Source organism: Mustela nivalis (genome assembly GCF_964662115.1).
Source record: "Mustela nivalis genome assembly, chromosome: 1".
In the NCBI taxonomy this organism is placed as follows: Eukaryota; Metazoa; Chordata; class Mammalia; order Carnivora; family Mustelidae; genus Mustela; species Mustela nivalis.
This window is the reverse complement of record NC_139020.1, coordinates 184,105,198-184,123,037: the sequence shown is the minus strand read 5'-3', so window position 1 is coordinate 184,123,037 and position 17,840 is coordinate 184,105,198. Positions and strand designations below refer to the sequence as shown.

Below are 17,840 nucleotides of genomic sequence, written 5' to 3'. Positions count from 1 at the left end.
TTTGCAAGATTTGTAATTTTACCTTACCATCCATTTTCATTTTTGTACTACATTTTGGGGATTTTAAAAACAGCTAACAACCTATGAGATAACTGACTAACAAATACTGTTGACACAACAAGAGGAGAGAAACTAAAATTAAGTCAGAGGGTTTGAGGGAAGGCTAGCTTTTAAAGAGATTGGTTCTTTCAGGGACATAGATAATGAATACTAAGATAACAGGGACCTCCCATACTTGCAGCATAGTTCACTGAAACAAGTGGTTCTGGAATTAAAGTGTTTTGTCCCAATAAATGGTCCTGGGGTAAATTCCTACCCATATGAAAAAAGTAAATTGAATCCCTACTTCACTCCAAATACTAACATGAATAGCAGATAGATTAAAGATAGAAGTTAAAAGAACAAACTTTAATATGATTAGGAAAAAATACAAGAGAATATTTTTATGACATTCAGATGGAGAAGGATTTCCTAAATAAGATAAAAGACACAAAGAGAAAAGATTGATGAATATGTCCACATTAAAAAATACATGAGTTCATCAAAATAAGTAGACAAATTATAATTAGAAATAATTTAAAATACATGTAAAACAAAAATAAAAATCTAGATGACATAAAGAATTTCTATAGATTAAGAAGAAACTAATCACTAAATAGAAAAATTTGCATAAGTGAAAACACTAGTAACACAGCTTCTGGAAGTGTTCGACAACTAAGGTAAAATATGGAAATGCAAATTAAATGAAATAAGATATTGTTACTTTTAGCAATAGCATATTATCTTATTTTATTTTATTTTAAAGATCTTATTTACTTATTTGACACAGAGAGAGAGATCACAAGTAGGCAGAGAGGCAGGCAGAGAGAGAAAGGGAAGCAGGCTTCCTGCTGAGCAGAGAGCCTGATGTGGGGCTCGATCCCAAGACCCTGGGATCATGACCTGAGCTGAAGGCAGAGGCTTTAACCCACTGAACCACCCAGATGCCCCCATATTACCTTATTTTAAACAATCCCTCCTCTGATAATAATTAGACAAGCTTGACAAAATTTCTTTTTTTTTTTTAATACTTTATCCATCTATGAGAGAGAGAAAGTGAGAATGAGCATGAGTGGAGGTGAAAGACAGAGGGAGAGGGAGAAAAAGCTCCCCACTGAGCAGAGAGGCCACTGCAGAGCTCAATCCCAGGGTCCCAGGACCATGACCTGAACCAAAGGCAGATGCTTAACAGACTGAGCCACTGAGGCACTCCTTGACCAAATGTCTTTGAAAGCATTAACAAGACAATACCGATACAGTAAGAACTTGAAATTCTAGGATTGGAGGGAGGGTGGAATCCCCAAAAGGTGGGCCTATAATCTGAACTGGTTGTCTCCTTAAGGAATTTGCTACTATTAAAGAGACAGATGAGAGTCTCAAGTAATTTCCAGTTTTCAGTATCAGTGTTTAGCACTCAAACAAAAATAATGAGACACAAAGACAAGAACGGACTAATAATTAATAGAAAATAACAAATAGTAGAAACAGACCCATAAGATATCCAGGTATTTTTGCTATCAGACATGGATACTAAAGTAACCAAGATTAACATGTTAAAGTATTAAATAATGAGGCGGAGAATTTTGGTGGAAAACTCGATATTATACAAAAGGATTAATTGTAAATTAAAGAATTTTAAAATACAGTAGCTGAATTTAAGAACCCAAGTCAATGGATTTAATAGAATATTAGATACTTAAGGTTAGAAGAGAGAATTAGTAAAGGGGCAGATGGGGCAGAAGAAAATACCCAGAATGGAGAGGTAGCATTTTCCAAGGTATTTTTGAGGCCAGCATAATCTTAATACCAAAAACTGACAAGGGTATGTTAGAAAAGTAAACTTACAAGTCAATTTTTCCCATGAGAATAGATTTTTTTAAAATATGATAAATCACTTTTTGAAACCTATAGTGTCATATTTAAGCAAAATGTTGAATTTTTATCTCTAAGATTGGGAGTGAAACAATTTTGGCTATTACTGCCACTTCTGTTTAATGATATATAAGTAGTCCTATCTTTTACATATTTGGGAATATTTGTGTATATACTTTTTTCAAATCAATGAGAAATAGATAAATTGAGCAAAAGTGTTAAACTGCTACTTGATAAAATATATTAGCCAACCCACAATCTTCTGTAAAAGCGTTCATCTTCACTCATCATCAGGTAAGTGGAAATTAAAAATAGAGTGTGATACACAGTCACCAGAATGGTTACTGCTGGGAATGCAAGTTGTAGGCTAATTTTGGATATAATCAATTGGCAGAATCTACTAAAATTGGGCATATGCGTATCTTAGGGTTCAGCTATACTCAACACAAATACATGCTTTTAAAAACATGCAAACATGCCACTAAACAAATACTAGAAATAGCTTAAATGTTAAAATATAGAATTATAAATAAATTGGGTAGGTGCATACAGTAGAAAACTACACAGCAATGAACAGTAATGAATTTTGCTACACATGATGAAAATTAATCTCATAAACATAATTTTAAGCAAAAGAATCCAGACACAAAAACATGCTGTAGGATAACATTTCTAAGGAGCTTTGTTTGCAAAAGCAAAAATCTAAAGGCAACCCAAATATCCACAAACAGGAAAATGGGAAGTATAATCATATAATAAAAACCTACAAATAGTGAAAATGAATGAACTAGCATTTCATGAACAAAATTGTTAAATAAAAAAAAAGCAAAGTTTAGAAGATAATAAAGTAACTAATATATTGTTTAGAGATTCACATACATATAGTAAAACTACAAGGCGGGAAAGGGAATGAGGAATGCAAAATTCAAAACAGTACTTTCCTTTTATAAAATGTAAGCTCTGTAAGTCAGGGCTTTTTGTCAGTTTCTTTTTTTTAAATTTTATTTTAGTGTTTTTCAATGACTATAACACTGCTTGACACATAATAGTTATGCAAAAAATATTTTCCATACATAAATCCATGAGGAGAGAGAGGAAAAATGTGGGGAGTTGCAGTAGGACGGGCGAAGTTCTGTTACTCAGCCTGGATGATGGGTACATAGAGGTGTGTGTCATGGTACTCCCCATCCTATGTATATGTGAATATGTACTCTTCTGCCTTATGAAATATACTAAAAAATATTTTAAAATTTAAAAAATATACTACTGAATTTTCATATTGAGAAACATTGCTGGGTAAGATATAAAACAGATCTGTTCACTGAGTCATGCAGGTCCTAATTATTTCTACCACTGCCTTAGCCCTCATGGGGGTGGAGGGGAGTGATAGGTATAGGGTGGGTAGGAGGCACAGGAAGAGCCTTAGACAGGTTGGTTGACTCCACATTTTAGGTGAAAAGAAGCAGTTTAAAAATTAACATTTTAGGGGCGCCTAAGTGGCTCAGTGGGTTAAGCCTCTCTTCAGCTCAGGTCATGATCTCAGGGTCCTGGGATCAAGCCCTGCATTGGGCTCTCTGCTCAGCAGGGAACCTGCTTCCCCACACCCCCTTTCTGCCTGCCTCTCTGCCTACTTGTGATCTCTGTCAAATAAATGAATAAAATCTTAAAAAAAATTAACATTTTACATCATGCTTTCATATCAAAGTGGCCACATTGATATGCCTTGCTTTGTGCCTGTGTGAGAGCTAAGGAATGAAAAAGAAAAAGAGATAGGTAGATCTGTTTATGGGGGTGGGGAGATTTTTAAGTCATAAAGGGCATTTTAAGAAGGAGGAGCATTTAATTTTTATTTCTTTCCTTCCTTTAGCTTCAAAGAGAATTTTTGCAGTATACGCAAAACTCTCCTTCAGATGAGTCAGTAAAAATTACCTATACCCAAAATACCAAGGCATCCAAAAATACAGTCTTAGAAAAGGAGGAATGGGACCACCTGAGACAGCCTGCCCAAAATGCCGATTCTCCACAACCATGAGGATCAACTGGAGATCAATCCCATTCTTATTTTCTTTTACATTTTTTTTTTTTTTTTTGGTCTTCTAAAACAAGCCATCTGTTTAAACAACTCAGAGGGTAAATGTTCTTATTAATGTACCTGTTGCCACAAAGTATTTCAGTTCATTCCAGCAAGTGCTGGCTGAGTGCCTAGGCCCTTATGGAAATGTAGATAATAGTAGGTTCTAGTTCCCAGAGAGCTCAACTACACAGTAAAACCTCCACCACAGCCTATTTTATCAGATAAGAAAGTAGGTAATTTTCATGTTATGCAGAAATCTACTTTGGTGCCTTTGAATGTCATGTGTATACTACATTATCAACCTTTATTCATCAGGAAACCTTAAAGATATTATAAAGATAACTTACCACCTTCTATAAGATATTCTACAGTAAGCACACAAAATCTCCAAAGAATTGGTATCAGATATGTTAAGATGCCCAGAAATCAATACAAATAACACTAACAATCCAACAGAAAAATGGGCAAAAAAGAAGAATAAGCATTTTCAGAGAAAATACATATGTATAATAGGTGCATGAAGAAATGCTTAATATTATGAATAATTGCAAATGCTAATCAAGATTATGTGAGATAGCATATTACTGGTATTCGAGTGACCAAGATGAAAAAGGTTGATAATACCAAGTACTGGAGAGGATTCAGGTGCACTGGGTTTCATACACACTGATAGGACTATAAATTGGTGCTAGCTCATTGTATTCTAGTTCAGCCTTATCTCCTAAAGATTCCCATACTCTACGGCCCAGAAGTTTTACTCCAGTGAAATGCTTTCAGTGTCCGATAGGTGACAGGCCCTCAGGTACTCAGAGCACGGCTGTGCAGAATGGCAAAAACGGGGTGATAACCCAGGTGCCTGTCATTGGGCGAACGGATGCTGACATTGTAGCAGATTCATCGAAGGAACATAACAGAGCAGTCCAACCAAATCAACCGTGGCACGATACAGCAGTACAATAAACGTGACTCTCAGCGACATGACATTAAGTGGAAAAAAGTCCCCAAATAGAGTGTCTGCATGGTATCCTTTTTGTAAAGTTAAAAACAACCAGCATTAGTAAAGTTTAGAAACACAGAGCCAATTAAACTATTCAAATAGAAAGCGAGAGAATGGTAACGATAGCATGGCCGGTCAGGTGGAAGGGTACGGAACAGAATGAGTTTACATCTGGGTAAATGTCAGCTACTGTGATTTTGCTTTGCAGAGTGAATTTGGAGATGCGTGTTATGATATAAAGGAGCCAAATAAATATATAAGCCAAATAAATATAAGCCCCATCACGCATGGGCTTGTGATGACTGTGTCATGGAACAAAGATCACAGTTAATCCACTCCTGTGCATCCAAGGTCCATAACAGAGAAAACAAATACCACTTATTATAAAGATAGGATAGACATTAAAAATGTGGAACAATATTTAAGTTTTTAAAAAGAGCATCTGTACCCTGCTTCCCATTGTCCTTTGTACCATGACGGCTATACACAGTACAGCAGTGGTTTCCACCACTGCCCTGATGTAGGACGGTGAACAAGAAACTGTTTCTGCTCTCAAGGAAGTCACAGATGGTGAAAAAGGAAAGTAAGGGGGTAATTATAGAATTAACTCAAGGAGAGGATAATCATGAGGTACGAGAGCAGAGGGCGGAGGGCATGGCACTAGCCTGCCCATAGACAAAGTCACTCTAAGAGGGTGTAAACTCTAACTTTGGACTTGAAAGCACAGGGTATTTCAAGGCAGAGAAATCACATGTGTGAGGGGCGGCAGGCGGGACAAGCGGGTTGTTGAAAGTTGTTCCATTTGTCCAAAGTAGAGAAATGGGGGTGGGGGAGGGGAGGAGAGAGAAGTCCTCAGAGACCTCATCATGAGGGGCCTTGTAAGCGATATGACAAACTAGGAGCTTCATCTCAAGAGCCACAGGAAGCCATCAAAGAGTTGAACCCAGGGGGTGAAGAGGTTAGACTTTGTGTTTCCCCGTCAACAGCAAGACTGGAGGCAGACAGGCTTATTGAGAGAGATTAAGCTGAGGCCGAGGCAGCTGTCCAGGTGGGGTGTGGTGGGGGCTGGAAGGAATGCCAGTTGGGATAGAAGGAAGTGGGCAGATTAAGGATTTACTGAGCAGGAAGAAGTAGAACTCAAGGTTGGACTTCAGATAGGGGTCCAGTAAGAGTTGTCTGGGGCAGGTAGGCACCAAGTAAGAGTTGTTTAGGCAAGTCAAGAGCTGGGAGCTGAGAAGATGATGGGGAGCTGGGAGGATGGTGGCACCAGATTCTGAGACAGGAGAAGGTGGGAAGAAGGACATGAACATCTCGCCCAGTGCAGTAGTTCATGGTGTCTTGCAAACTTTTTCAGATGAAAATGACTTTTCTCCAACAAAGCATGGCTCTTGAGTTCCAGAAATTACAGGGATCCTCTTGTTTCCAAACACCTGGACTGATTTGTTAGAAGGCACTGTCTCAGGGTACCACGGGAGGAATCTTTAAATGAATGTTCCCTAAATCCATGACCTGACATTTAATAAAAGCTGCTTCACTTTATTTTCTAAGTAAATCTTAGATTAGTTACTTGCCGGGCATAAAGTTTAGGAGTGTTGCTCAGTATTTGTGCCACTGACCTCCAGCTTATAAAATGAGATCAGAGTGCCTCTGAGATTATTTTCCTTCTTTTTAAAAGCAATGTAATTACCTAAGCATGGCTCTACTGGGCAGCAGCTAAATGAGAAAACCTTTAGCTTCAGGCACTACATACAACAATGATACATATTCTTTCCTTTCATATGGTGGGCCATAAACATGGGGAGGAAGCAGCATTAATTTCCTATAGAATGGTTGCCAGGATGAAATTTTCTGATCAGTGGTAAAATAGGCATGCCTGGACCTATGGCTTGTAAGAGTCCTGTGATATGGCCAATTCTGTGGTCATTTTTATAGACAATTCCCCTAGAAACCTTTAAAGCAAGACAGCCATAGGAGTGATGCATTGTCGGGCTGCAAGAAATATTGGCCCATTACATCCAGATCAGTCCCTGAAGGGTTACTGTTAATATTTGGCTTTGGGGAGAGGGGTCAATAAAATCCCATATTCATGGTACTTTATATACACAGTGCAGGCAGAGGGAAGGCTGAGGGAAGTAAAAATAGTGTACATAGCACATAATAAGGATCATTAATAACAGTTACCAATTCTAACACTGCCAATGTGTGTGTTTATGTGGATGGTAATATAGCAAAGTAGTTAGCAGAATGGATGTTGGTGTCCAAGAGATTGAAGTCAAATCTTGGCTTTGCCAATTAGGAAGCAATGGGACTGAAAAAATTATTTAAACTCTAAATCTCAGTTTTCTTATTGATACAATGGGACAATATGCTGCTTCCTTGGTGAATTAACACATGCAAAGGACCTAGATCAGTACTTGATGTATCATAAGCATTCAATAAATGGAGAAATGTAAGTAAGGCAACATAAATGTATACTAATGACCCATAGCAAGCTAACATCTGAGATTAGACCTAGATGCCTAGGATAACTAAAATATCATAAAATACTTGAATTTGTGGATGGTTGATTTTTTAACATGGTCTGCAGGAAACATAATATCATATTCCATTGACTCTAAGATGTGCATTTTTAAATATTTAAATGAGGGGCATTAGCTTTGCCTGCACATACATACTGAAGTTCAGGAAAAAATATGAGAGCAGTTTGGAAGGAAAATCCAGATCCAATGATGGAGCATTCTTTTAAGAAATGCTACATCATCAGTCTTCTCATTGACATGGACTATGACAACGCAGAAAAATACAAACACCGATGACCTTCATCTCCAAAACTGTTCAGAAGAGCTCAACTTTAGAAAAATACCTCCTTCCATTTATTTGTTTTTGCTTTCTGGTCTCTCTATGTAAAACAGTAATGTTAGGGAACAATGGATGTCTAACTAGATCTGTTTATTACATAGAGCATTTTCAAGTGAATATGAAGTAAAATTTCTGGTATTAAAGCTTCATGCTATAGCGTTAACTGTCTTTCTTGTCCTGATGGTGGAACCCCTTACAACTGATGACGACTTAGCTTTACTGAAATAGCGCAAACAAGAAAGTATGACGAGTCAAGAGAATTTAGAACTCAAGAGAACTCTGAGTTGAGAAAGGCCAGTCTAGTGGATTCAAATCTTAGCTCCTCTATTTCCAGTGATGTTATCTAAGAACACATGATCATCCTTCTGAGCATCTGTAAAACGACAGTTTTACTAAACCATTAAGCCAGTTCTGTGGATCAAACAAAATAATATATACGAAGTGTTTAATACCATACCATGTAAGTACTGCAAGAGTGGAATAAATGATTGATATATTGTTATTATGATCATTAATGATCTACGTTTCTATTTAAGAAGTCAAACTACTTCTGGACATTTTTCACAGCATGTAACAGAAAGCCATGCCTTATAGCTACTACTCACCCACATAAAACAGAAATACACATTTACGTGTATTTAACATAAGCTCTAAGTAAAGCTCCTGTAGTTTGGTTTAAGCATAATCTAAAAACAAATGAATGTTCACCAGATCTGAAAGTTACGTTTATAATGGTCTGACTGAAAATGTAATTTAAGGTTAAGGTTAAGTAGGGGTGGTCAAGGGCAATGCAAAGACAGATAGCCGTCCTCTCGCTGAAACAAACGAGCAGGAGGAATACATGATTGCTAATCGAGAAGTCAGGCCATGTGTACTAAGAATACATAGACGGAAACCATCATTGTCATCAAGAGGGGTTTTGAATGCAAGACTTCAACAAGCGGGAGACCTACAGGCAGATCCACGGAGGCTTGAAATCGAATTTTTATGTATATGGAGAATTAAGAAAAATACTCTAGGGGAAAGAGTCGTAGGTAGTCCTTCATTTAACAGTAAACGAGGTAGTCGTGTGTTATAGTTACAGAGGCCTATCTCAAGTTCCTCCCTGATTCTCAAACTTAAGATTCCTATTAAAGAAACAATAATTGTGTTTCGCTTGTGCTGACTTAAGTATTTTATTATAATGTTACTAAAATGATTACATATAAAACTCGATATAAGGAATTATAATGTCCGAGAGAATCAGAAAAAAACAAAAAAACAAAAAAGCCAAACAAAACCAAAACAATGAAAACGGACTGCATTTGTTAAATGTCCTTGAAGTTGTTTGCTGAAACCTGCTAACTGCTTGCAATTTGAGGAGGGTATGGACGGAACAAAGATTCCTTTGAGTTCAGCTTGCTAGAAACACCAAGCTGGTGGTGATGAGCTATTTACTTGTCACTGTTCTCTATTCGAACTCTTGCAAAACTTTATCCCTCACTTGACATGCATTTATTAAGTCTGCCTGTATTCTCTTCTCATTGGCCTTTAATGAATGTGTGGTTGCAATGCGGTCACAAACTCAGCTGCAAGTCAGGACAGCAGAGTCCTTGTCTACTGCTTTGTGACGGACACCCCAAACTGGGTGACTTAAGACAGCAATAATCACCTGTCTCTGCTGCTTTCTTTGGGCCAGGAACCCAGGAGTGGCTCAGCTGGGTAGTTCTGGCTCGGGGCCTGTCATGAGGTCATAGTCAGCTGGTGGCTGAGGCTGGGGTCCTCTCCAAGTCTTTGTCACTCACCTGGCTGCTAGCGGGACTAGGATGACTTGAATAGTTGGGGCTCCACTAGCTGTCTCTAGAAAGTCTCTCCATTTGGTCACAATACGGTGGCAGTATCACAAAAGCCAGATTTCTTATAGTAGCCTCCCATATGCTTGCCCCAAGACAGAGAGCCAGGTGGACGCGGTATCACCTTTTCTCATTTAACCCCTAAAGTCATGCAAGGGAACTTTGTCTCACATCATTCCCTAGAAGCAAGTCACTAAGTCCTGCCTGCATTTTAAGGGAAGGGAAATTGAGACTCCATTTGCTGAAGGAAGGGGTGTTAGAGAATTTAAAATATATATATTTTTTAATTTATTTTTTTTAATAAACATATATTTTATTTTTATCCCCAGGGGTACAGGTCTGTGAATCACCAGGTTTACACACTTCACAGCACTCACCATAGCACATACCCTCCCCAATGTCCATAACCCACCCCTTCTCCCAACCCCCCCGCCCCAGCAACCCTCAGTTTGTTTTGTGAGATTAAGAGTCACTTATGGTTTGTGTCCCTCCCAATCCCATCTTGTTTCATTTATTCTTCTCCTACCCCCTTAACCCCCCATGTTGCATCTCTACTTCCTCAAGAACTTAGCAAACTCAACACCCAAAGAACAAATAATCCAATCAAGAAATGGGCAGAGAACATAAGATATATTTTAAAGCCTGCAGATATTGAAATCATATGGCCCCATTCAGTTTTTTTTTTTTTAAGATTTTTTTATTTGACAGAGAGAAATCACAAGTAGGCAGAGAGGCAGGCAGAGAAGGGGGGGAAACAGGCTCCCCACTAAGCAGAGAACCCGATGTGGGGCTCGATCCCAGGACCCGAGATCATGACCTGAGCCAAAGGCAGAGGCTTTAACCCACTGAGCCACCCAGGTGCCCCCCCAATTCAGTTTTTAAATGTTCATCTGCATGAATCAGCATATGCTTACATCTTACAAATCTCATAGGGAATTCACAGAACCCCAAGGAACAGGAAGCCAACTCTTATTGGTCTGTGAACTGTAGTCTGAGAAAAACTCAGTTATGCACTAATTAAAATAACATGGAATGGAAGTTTCCTTAAATCACAGTGTAAGAGAGAATGCATTTAAATAAACAGGAAGAGAAGATGAACTGGAAAGTGTTTTGTGAGTTGGTGAAGCTAAAGAACTTGACGTATTCATGGATGACTTTAGGTCTTTTTAAGTGTCTTTCCCATATATTCAAATGAGGGTTAAAGGGCCCACTCCGTAAATAGCTAGGATTTCATGACAACATTGTGCAATGTTCTTCCATCAGTGAATATCCACTGTCAAACAACACAGCCTTCTACGTACTGGGGAAATGTTAGAGTAATGCACACTCATTTCTCATGGGTATTAGGGCTTAGAGAGGAACACAAGCTTTAAGAAAATAATTATAAATGCAATAACTGCTACAAAAAAGGAAATCATAAGGTGCTGTGGAATGCTAATATAGTCCAGAGGAGAGGCCTGGAATAAGTATGCCAACATCCAGAGAATAAGGTGAAGGAAAGGGGGCTATGGCATTTTCAGGCCTTTTCTATATTTGCTTTTGAGCAGGGTTCATCTCTGACTTCAGACCTCATGCCATGAAACAGACCTCTGGTCCATAAAAGGATGTTCTTGATGGATATACCTAATAATTCATAATTAAGGATTCTTCAGTGATATGGAAATCCTGGTGAGGCTTAACAGGAGAACAGATATTCAAAGAGCTTGAGTCAATTCTCTGCAAACCCTCATCTCATGAAGATAGGTCATTGTCTAGATGGTTTTCAGATGGGCGAGTAGCACAGGGTGGGTTGACTCATGCTGGGTATTCTATGCATCAGGGCAATTCGTTCCTCCATTTCTGCAGCTGAGAAAAGTCGGAAAAGAATGGCTTACCTCCCATTGTCTTCCAAAGGCACTGGGTTAGCTGTCTCTGCAGCAGGCAAGCTTTCCTTGTATTTCCATTTGTTGTCCGTAGGGTTCTCATGACTTGAGGAATGGCTCTGCCATTCTAGAAAGAAAGAAGAAAGGTGAGAGAGGTGGGGGCAAGACCCTTCTTGCCTCTGACAATTCATACGCTCTGAACTTCCTCTCTGCAGGGAGAGAACATTTTAACCCACACCTGGAAGGACTCAGAGTCTCTGAATGCTGGGACAGAACTTTCTCCTCGGCTGTCCTGTATACAGTTGGCCTGATTAGCTTTCATCTACCTCTTATACTTGAGACGACATTGTTATCCCAAATGACGGAGATGTAGCCGGCGATCCATTCATTAATTTCCCATTATCCAGAGGGAGAAGAGTATGTGTGCGGGCTTTTGTGTTGAGGAGAGCTCATACTAAAAATATTTAACTGAGGGATGGGATCGACTAATCAGATTGGGAATTGGCCACAGGGGACAGCCCTTTAACTTCTTGTTGTGGGGAGTTGTGGAGAGATCCAGGAGTCCTAAGGAAAGATACAGATAGTCTCAGGATGGTTGTCATTTGCCGAGTGGTATGCACATATTTTAGAATAACTTGTGTATCTATAATAGCAGTGCGTGTTGAATAACTTGATGTGTGTGGCGTTGTATACGTATCTGAAAATAACAAGGCATGCAGTGAAAAGGAACTGGGGCTTCAAGGCTAGATTTCAGTGTCTGGTTCTTTATCTTTGCTATGTGGCTTTGGGGAAGTCACTGATCTCCCTCAGCCTCAGGTTTTCTGTCAGGCTACATGATGCTTAAGCCTCCTTCCATCATAACAGTCATTGCCACCATTCTATAGCCATGATCCGGGTGCTCTTTTCATTCTTAGCAAGCAACGTTGTGCTATGATGGAGAACCTGCCTACTGCTTAGGTCTGAATCCTGCTCAGTGATCCAGGGAAGGTTCACTAAGTTTCCTAGGTCAAATTTCTTCGATTGTTAAAATGAGGATTACAATAGGATCTAAAACATAGGGTTGTGATGAGGGTTCAAAGGGATAATGCAAGAAGAGTCTTTAGCCCTATGTGTGCTACAGCTTACTCAATTGATGGGAGTTCTTATTCTAATGGCTAGAGTTGGCTGAAGAGCTACAGAGCCTTCTTTTTCATCCTTCAAATCCATCCATGAATTTCAAGGTTATGTTTCAAGTCCAAGTTGCCCTAGCTCTTGAGCCCACTCCTAGTGTTAATGACACATTGAATGTGAGGGGGAAGGTGGCATGGGGCCATGTCTTCAGAATGTGTGCCAGGCATGGCCAAGGGCCCATTCTCTGATGTCTCAATCTGTTCAGCAGGGCTCTGCCATGTGCCAACTTTTCCTAAGCCACAAAAAGGTTTAAAGTTTGTGGTGAAGTGAGATGTTTGACAAAGGAGAATTCTGCCTTTTGTTGGAATTTGGACATAAAAATTCAAGGTCTCTTCATTTCAGATATTATCCTTGTCCATCTGGAGGGGTGAAGAGCCTCAAAGATATATGGGGTGGCTCTGGACAGAACACATCCCAGTTAGAATTTTCCTAATAGATTTCAATATGAAGGATATGGACGTATGAATGGAAGCGGCTCAGAACTTTTCAATAAGTATGAAAAATGAATTCAGTGGTCATATATTTGGAGATTATCTATCTATCTATCTATCTATCTATCTATCTATAAAATTGGTTATAAGGTGGTTGAAATCCTGGGAATTTAGTGGCCCATCTCTTTGAAGGGTCCAGGAAATGGGTTGAGTTTAGGCTTGGCTGGTTCAAGTTGCTCAAATATTTTTACCAGGACTTTTTCTTTCTCTATCTTTCAGTTCAGTTCTCTTCTATTTTGGCTTTTCTTTCCAAGAGTATTTTTCCCAAGTGGTGGCTAAGAAGTTGACTAGCAACCCTAGACTTGCATTTTATCCATTTCTTAAGTTATAGCAAAAAACCAAACCAAAAGAAAAGAAAACCAAAATAGCACTTCTTTCCAAATCAAGCAGCAAAATCCCAGGTGGGATTCTCATGGGTTCAGCCTGAGTTATACATCTTTCTCTGAATTTCACTGAGGCCAAGGGGAAATAACACTAACTGGCTGGGCTCGGGCCTCAGACCGTCCCTTCGAGCCAAAAGGAAGTATTAAAATCAAACTTCACACACCAAAATTAAGAGGAAGTTTCGTTGCCCTAAAGAAAATTGGAGTGTTCCCCCCTATCCCCAAGAAGGCAGTAAAACCAACAGATCCCATTACAAGCCAGAATTTAGAATGAAAAAATTCATCAGCACACATGTGCTCCCAGACATGTTTATCTGGAAACTTCGTGAAACAGCTGGAAAAATCAGCTGTCAATCTTGATGAATTATTTTGCTGTTTCCTTTTCCCTAGCAAAGTCCTGGAGGTTTGTTAATCCAGCAGTCTTCACCTCTGTTGAGCCTTGACGCTGTGCCTGGTGCTAAAAGCTGAGGAGAGGGAAGAAGCAGGACCCTCCCGGAACTCGTGTCTGGTGTCTGGCTGAGAGCCAGAACATGCCACTACTTTGTTATCCTGCCCTCCTCCATGGATTTCTATAGTCCATCATTCTTCTCAAATAAAACTCGGACCTGCTTTTTCCCTTCGAACGCTGAAGGCTCTGTCTCCAAGTTCCCCTGCTGGAAGGCATATTATGAAACGGGATGTACCATCAGAGACGAAGGTAAGAAATCCGAACTGCATGGCCTCACATAAACCCCACTAGGTCTCTGTTAGGGGCTCCTTCCCCTTTCAACAGGTGTAAGGACAAAAGGCCCATTGTCCTTAGGAGCCTATAGGATAAATAGAAAGAACATGTCCTTGCTAGTTAATCTGCTGGCGATAAAGGGTATTGTTTTATCTCCTGCCATCTCCATGGTTCCATGGGATGAGTTCTATTGTAGCACAAAGTCTGCTTTGTCTTTCCAACCCACTGAGACGTTTAAATTGACCTTTCGTATATTCCTTGGTTGTCACAACCGGAGCACTGAGTTAGTATTACGCACTGAGTGGATTATCAAAATTTTTTAATTTTTTTTTTTCCGACAAGGGCACTATCATCTACGGAGATGCTAGGATGCTGAAAAACAGTGTGATTCTCTTCTTGCTTAAAAAAAAAAAAAAAAAAAAAAAAAAGAAGTCTGTTACTTCTTCTTCTTCTTCTTCTTTTTTTTTTTTGGGAACAGTTTTAGATTTATAGAGAAGTTGAGCAGAAAGTATGGAGTTCCCCTCGACTTCTTGCCCTCTTCTGCAGTTTCCCCATTATTAACATCTTGCATTAGTGTGGTCCATTGGTTGTCACTGATGAGCCTGTATAAATACATTGTTATTAACTGAAATCCAGAGTTTATATTATGTTACTCTTTGTATGGCACCATCTAGGAGTCGTCACAAATGTCATGTATACATGTGACATGTGTATCATGTGGATACATGTGACATGTATACACCTTTACAGTGTCACACACAATGGCTTCCTTGCCCTAAAAATCCTCTGTGCTCAGCCAATGTATCCCTCTCTCCCGGCAACCAGGGCAACCATTAATCCTTTTACTATTTCCATAGGTTTACCATTTCCAGAATGTCCTACAGTAGGACTCATACAGTACGTAGTTTCCTTTTCAGATTGGTGTCTTTCCTTAGCAATATGCATTAAAGGCTCCCCCAAGTCTTCTTGTGAGTGGATAGCTCGTTTCTTTTTACTGCTGAAGAGCTTCTGCTTAATATTTAAAGCTCGTTTGAGGGGCGCCTGGGTGGCTCAGCGGGTTAAGCCTCTGCCTTCGACTCAGCTCATGATCTCAGGGTCCTGGGATCCAGTTCTGCATTGGGCTCTCTGCTCTGCAGGGAGCCTGCTTCCCTCTCTCTCTCTCGCTGCCTATCTCTCTGCCTACTTGGGATCTCCCTCTCTGTCCAATAAATAAATAAAATCTTTTAAAAAAAACTTGTTTGAGACCAGAATGGTTGCCCCACCCCCACTGGCATTTTCACATTCATGAGATTACTGGTCATCACCTAAATTTTAAAAAGTGGGCTTACTGGGGCACCTGGGTGGCTCAGTGGGTTAAGCCTCTGCCTTCGGCTCAGGTCATGATCCCAGGGTGCTGGGATGGAGCCGTGCATCGGGCTCTCTGCTCAGCGGGGAGCCTGCTTCCTCCTCTCTCTGCCTGCCTCTCTGCCTACTTGTGGTTTCTCTCTCTGTCCAATAAATAAATAAAATCTTAAAAAAAAAAAAAGTGGGCTTACTTGCATGCATTTTGTGAGAGAATTAAATTCCATTTCAGGATTGTTTCAAGTACCTTCTATATAGCTGAAGAAAGAGCAAATTCTAATATCTCAATCACAGCCACAATAGAGGTAGTCTGTTTTGGCTGCCAGCAGCACTGGCGTTCTTTGCATTTTTTTACCCAGAAGAATTTTATCCATATAGTTAGTGTTTTCCCTAAAATAAATGATCTCCTGATTTTTTTTTTTTTTTTAGTTCCAGCAACATCAGAGGTCCCACGTACCCAATTAGTAATAATACTGATTTTTAAGACACAAATCAAGAATTTTCTTTTTCTCTTTATACTTCCTAAACATCTAGTCCATGCAAACAGTGGTGAAGGGGTTCCCACTCACTTATCTGGCATCTGATAGCCGTAAACGGTATAGGCTTTCACATTCATGGTTGTACAGTTAATTTCCTGGCTCTGTCCCTTCCTGCTGTATGTCTTTCAACAAGCCATTTCTCCTCTTCTAGCCTTGGTTTACTCTTCCATAACCCACAGCTCATAGTGGGCTCTATTAAGGCTGGTGTGGATATAGGAGATAATCCATGGAAAGCATGGAGCACAGTTTCAGCAACAAAAAACATCTTGAGCCTCAAACAGACCACATCAGGGAACAGGCCTGTGTGTAAAGGAAACACTGATGTAGCATAGGTGCTCATTAAATTATTTCTGGCTGATCAAGGGGGCAAAGGAAGGGCAAATCCTTTCACGTGGAGGCTCTCAGAGCACACAGGCATTTATAGAAAGTGGCAGACTTAATTGGGATCAAGAATGATGGCGGATATTAGGTGCCCTGTGCAACCAGACACAACCCACCACACCACATCTCATACTTTTTGACTCTGCCGCTGCTGGGAGGGTCCGCTACTGATCATTCACATTCTTCTCTTCCCCACCCTTGAAAAGTCCATTTCCTGAGCCAACACCCTTTGGTAAAATGATTAGCAGACAACCCGGTTCCTAAATTTAATGAAGGATTTCTTCAGGGTGAAACTGATGGTGCAGAATATTCTGTCTCTACTCCTCACCCTTCCCCTGACATCGCTCCGATCAAATACACCATCAGCTCCTACTTACTTAGATGCCAGTGGTGCAAGAAATCCCAAGCCCACAAACACAAGGGCTAACGTTATACCCTGGGTGTCATTTTTTATCCCACTTTTGCTTTTGACTCACTTTCATGTTGTAGACGAAGACTCTCTTGCCAAAGACAGGGTAAATAAACTCAGACACATCCTGTCTCCCTTACATCTTTGTTTATCTATAAACTGTCAGAGATACTGATGAAAATCCACTAAAGCATGCTTCAAGCACTTATACCAAGGCCATATGAGATGGAAGCATGACAGCTTGATGTGAGGGGACGGTATCACCTACGATGATCCCAGCCTGGCTCTGTGCTCATGCATACACATGAAGGATGCCAACAAAAGATGACCCACCGTGACAGTTAGGGATGGACTCAATTGTATAAAGAAGCAATAATGGAAAAAAAACAAAACAAAACAAAACAAAAACACAGACACAGCCATGTGACCAGGTAGCTACACAGTGAAGACGTGATGAAGCTTAGAGGTTCAGAGCATGCATTTCAGGATGAGAACAGATTTGAAACCTGGCTAGACCTTGAACCTTTTAACCAGGCAACCCATTTAACTGTTCCATGCCCCCCTTGCCTCATGGGCAAAATGGCGTAAATCAGTATCTGCCTCAGGCTGGGTGAGTTACAATACGTCAGGTACTTGGCTCTGGCAGACTTTGAGTAAGACTTAGCTGTTATTTTGATTGTGTTAATAAGGATTGCCAATCAAGGAGCACCCAATAGGCAGCACTGCCCCAATTTTATCACCATAAACCTTTCTTTCCAGGGCGTCCTCTGAGGTTAATGTTGTACAGAAAACAACTGGGGAAAGGCTGCCTTAAATAAACAAAACCTGAGACTTTTGTGGTGGGAGTATGGGATTTGTCCTGGATATCCT

At 40.0% G+C, this 17,840-nt stretch overlaps 1 protein-coding gene and 1 long non-coding RNA gene across 10 annotated transcripts in view; one reads left to right on the top strand and one right to left on the bottom strand.

The window, feature by feature from the left end:
- Nucleotides 1–17,840, bottom strand: part of LOC309862833 (uncharacterized protein) — a 472,598-nt gene that overhangs the window by 21,368 nt on the left and 433,390 nt on the right. For both annotated transcript variants that reach the window (XR_014310731.1, XM_082727170.1), the window contains one exon: nt 11,548–11,662. The gene's annotated coding sequence lies outside the window, so the exon portion shown is untranslated. The remainder of the gene's footprint in view (nt 1–11,547; nt 11,663–17,840) is intronic.
- The window catches only part of LOC309862847, a 385,689-nt gene that overhangs the window by 96,626 nt on the left and 271,223 nt on the right, over nt 1–17,840 (top strand). For all 8 annotated transcript variants that reach the window (XR_014310741.1, XR_014310742.1, XR_014310743.1 and 5 more), the window contains exon 2: nt 13,970–14,276. This is a non-coding gene — a long non-coding RNA (uncharacterized lncRNA). The remainder of the gene's footprint in view (nt 1–13,969; nt 14,277–17,840) is intronic.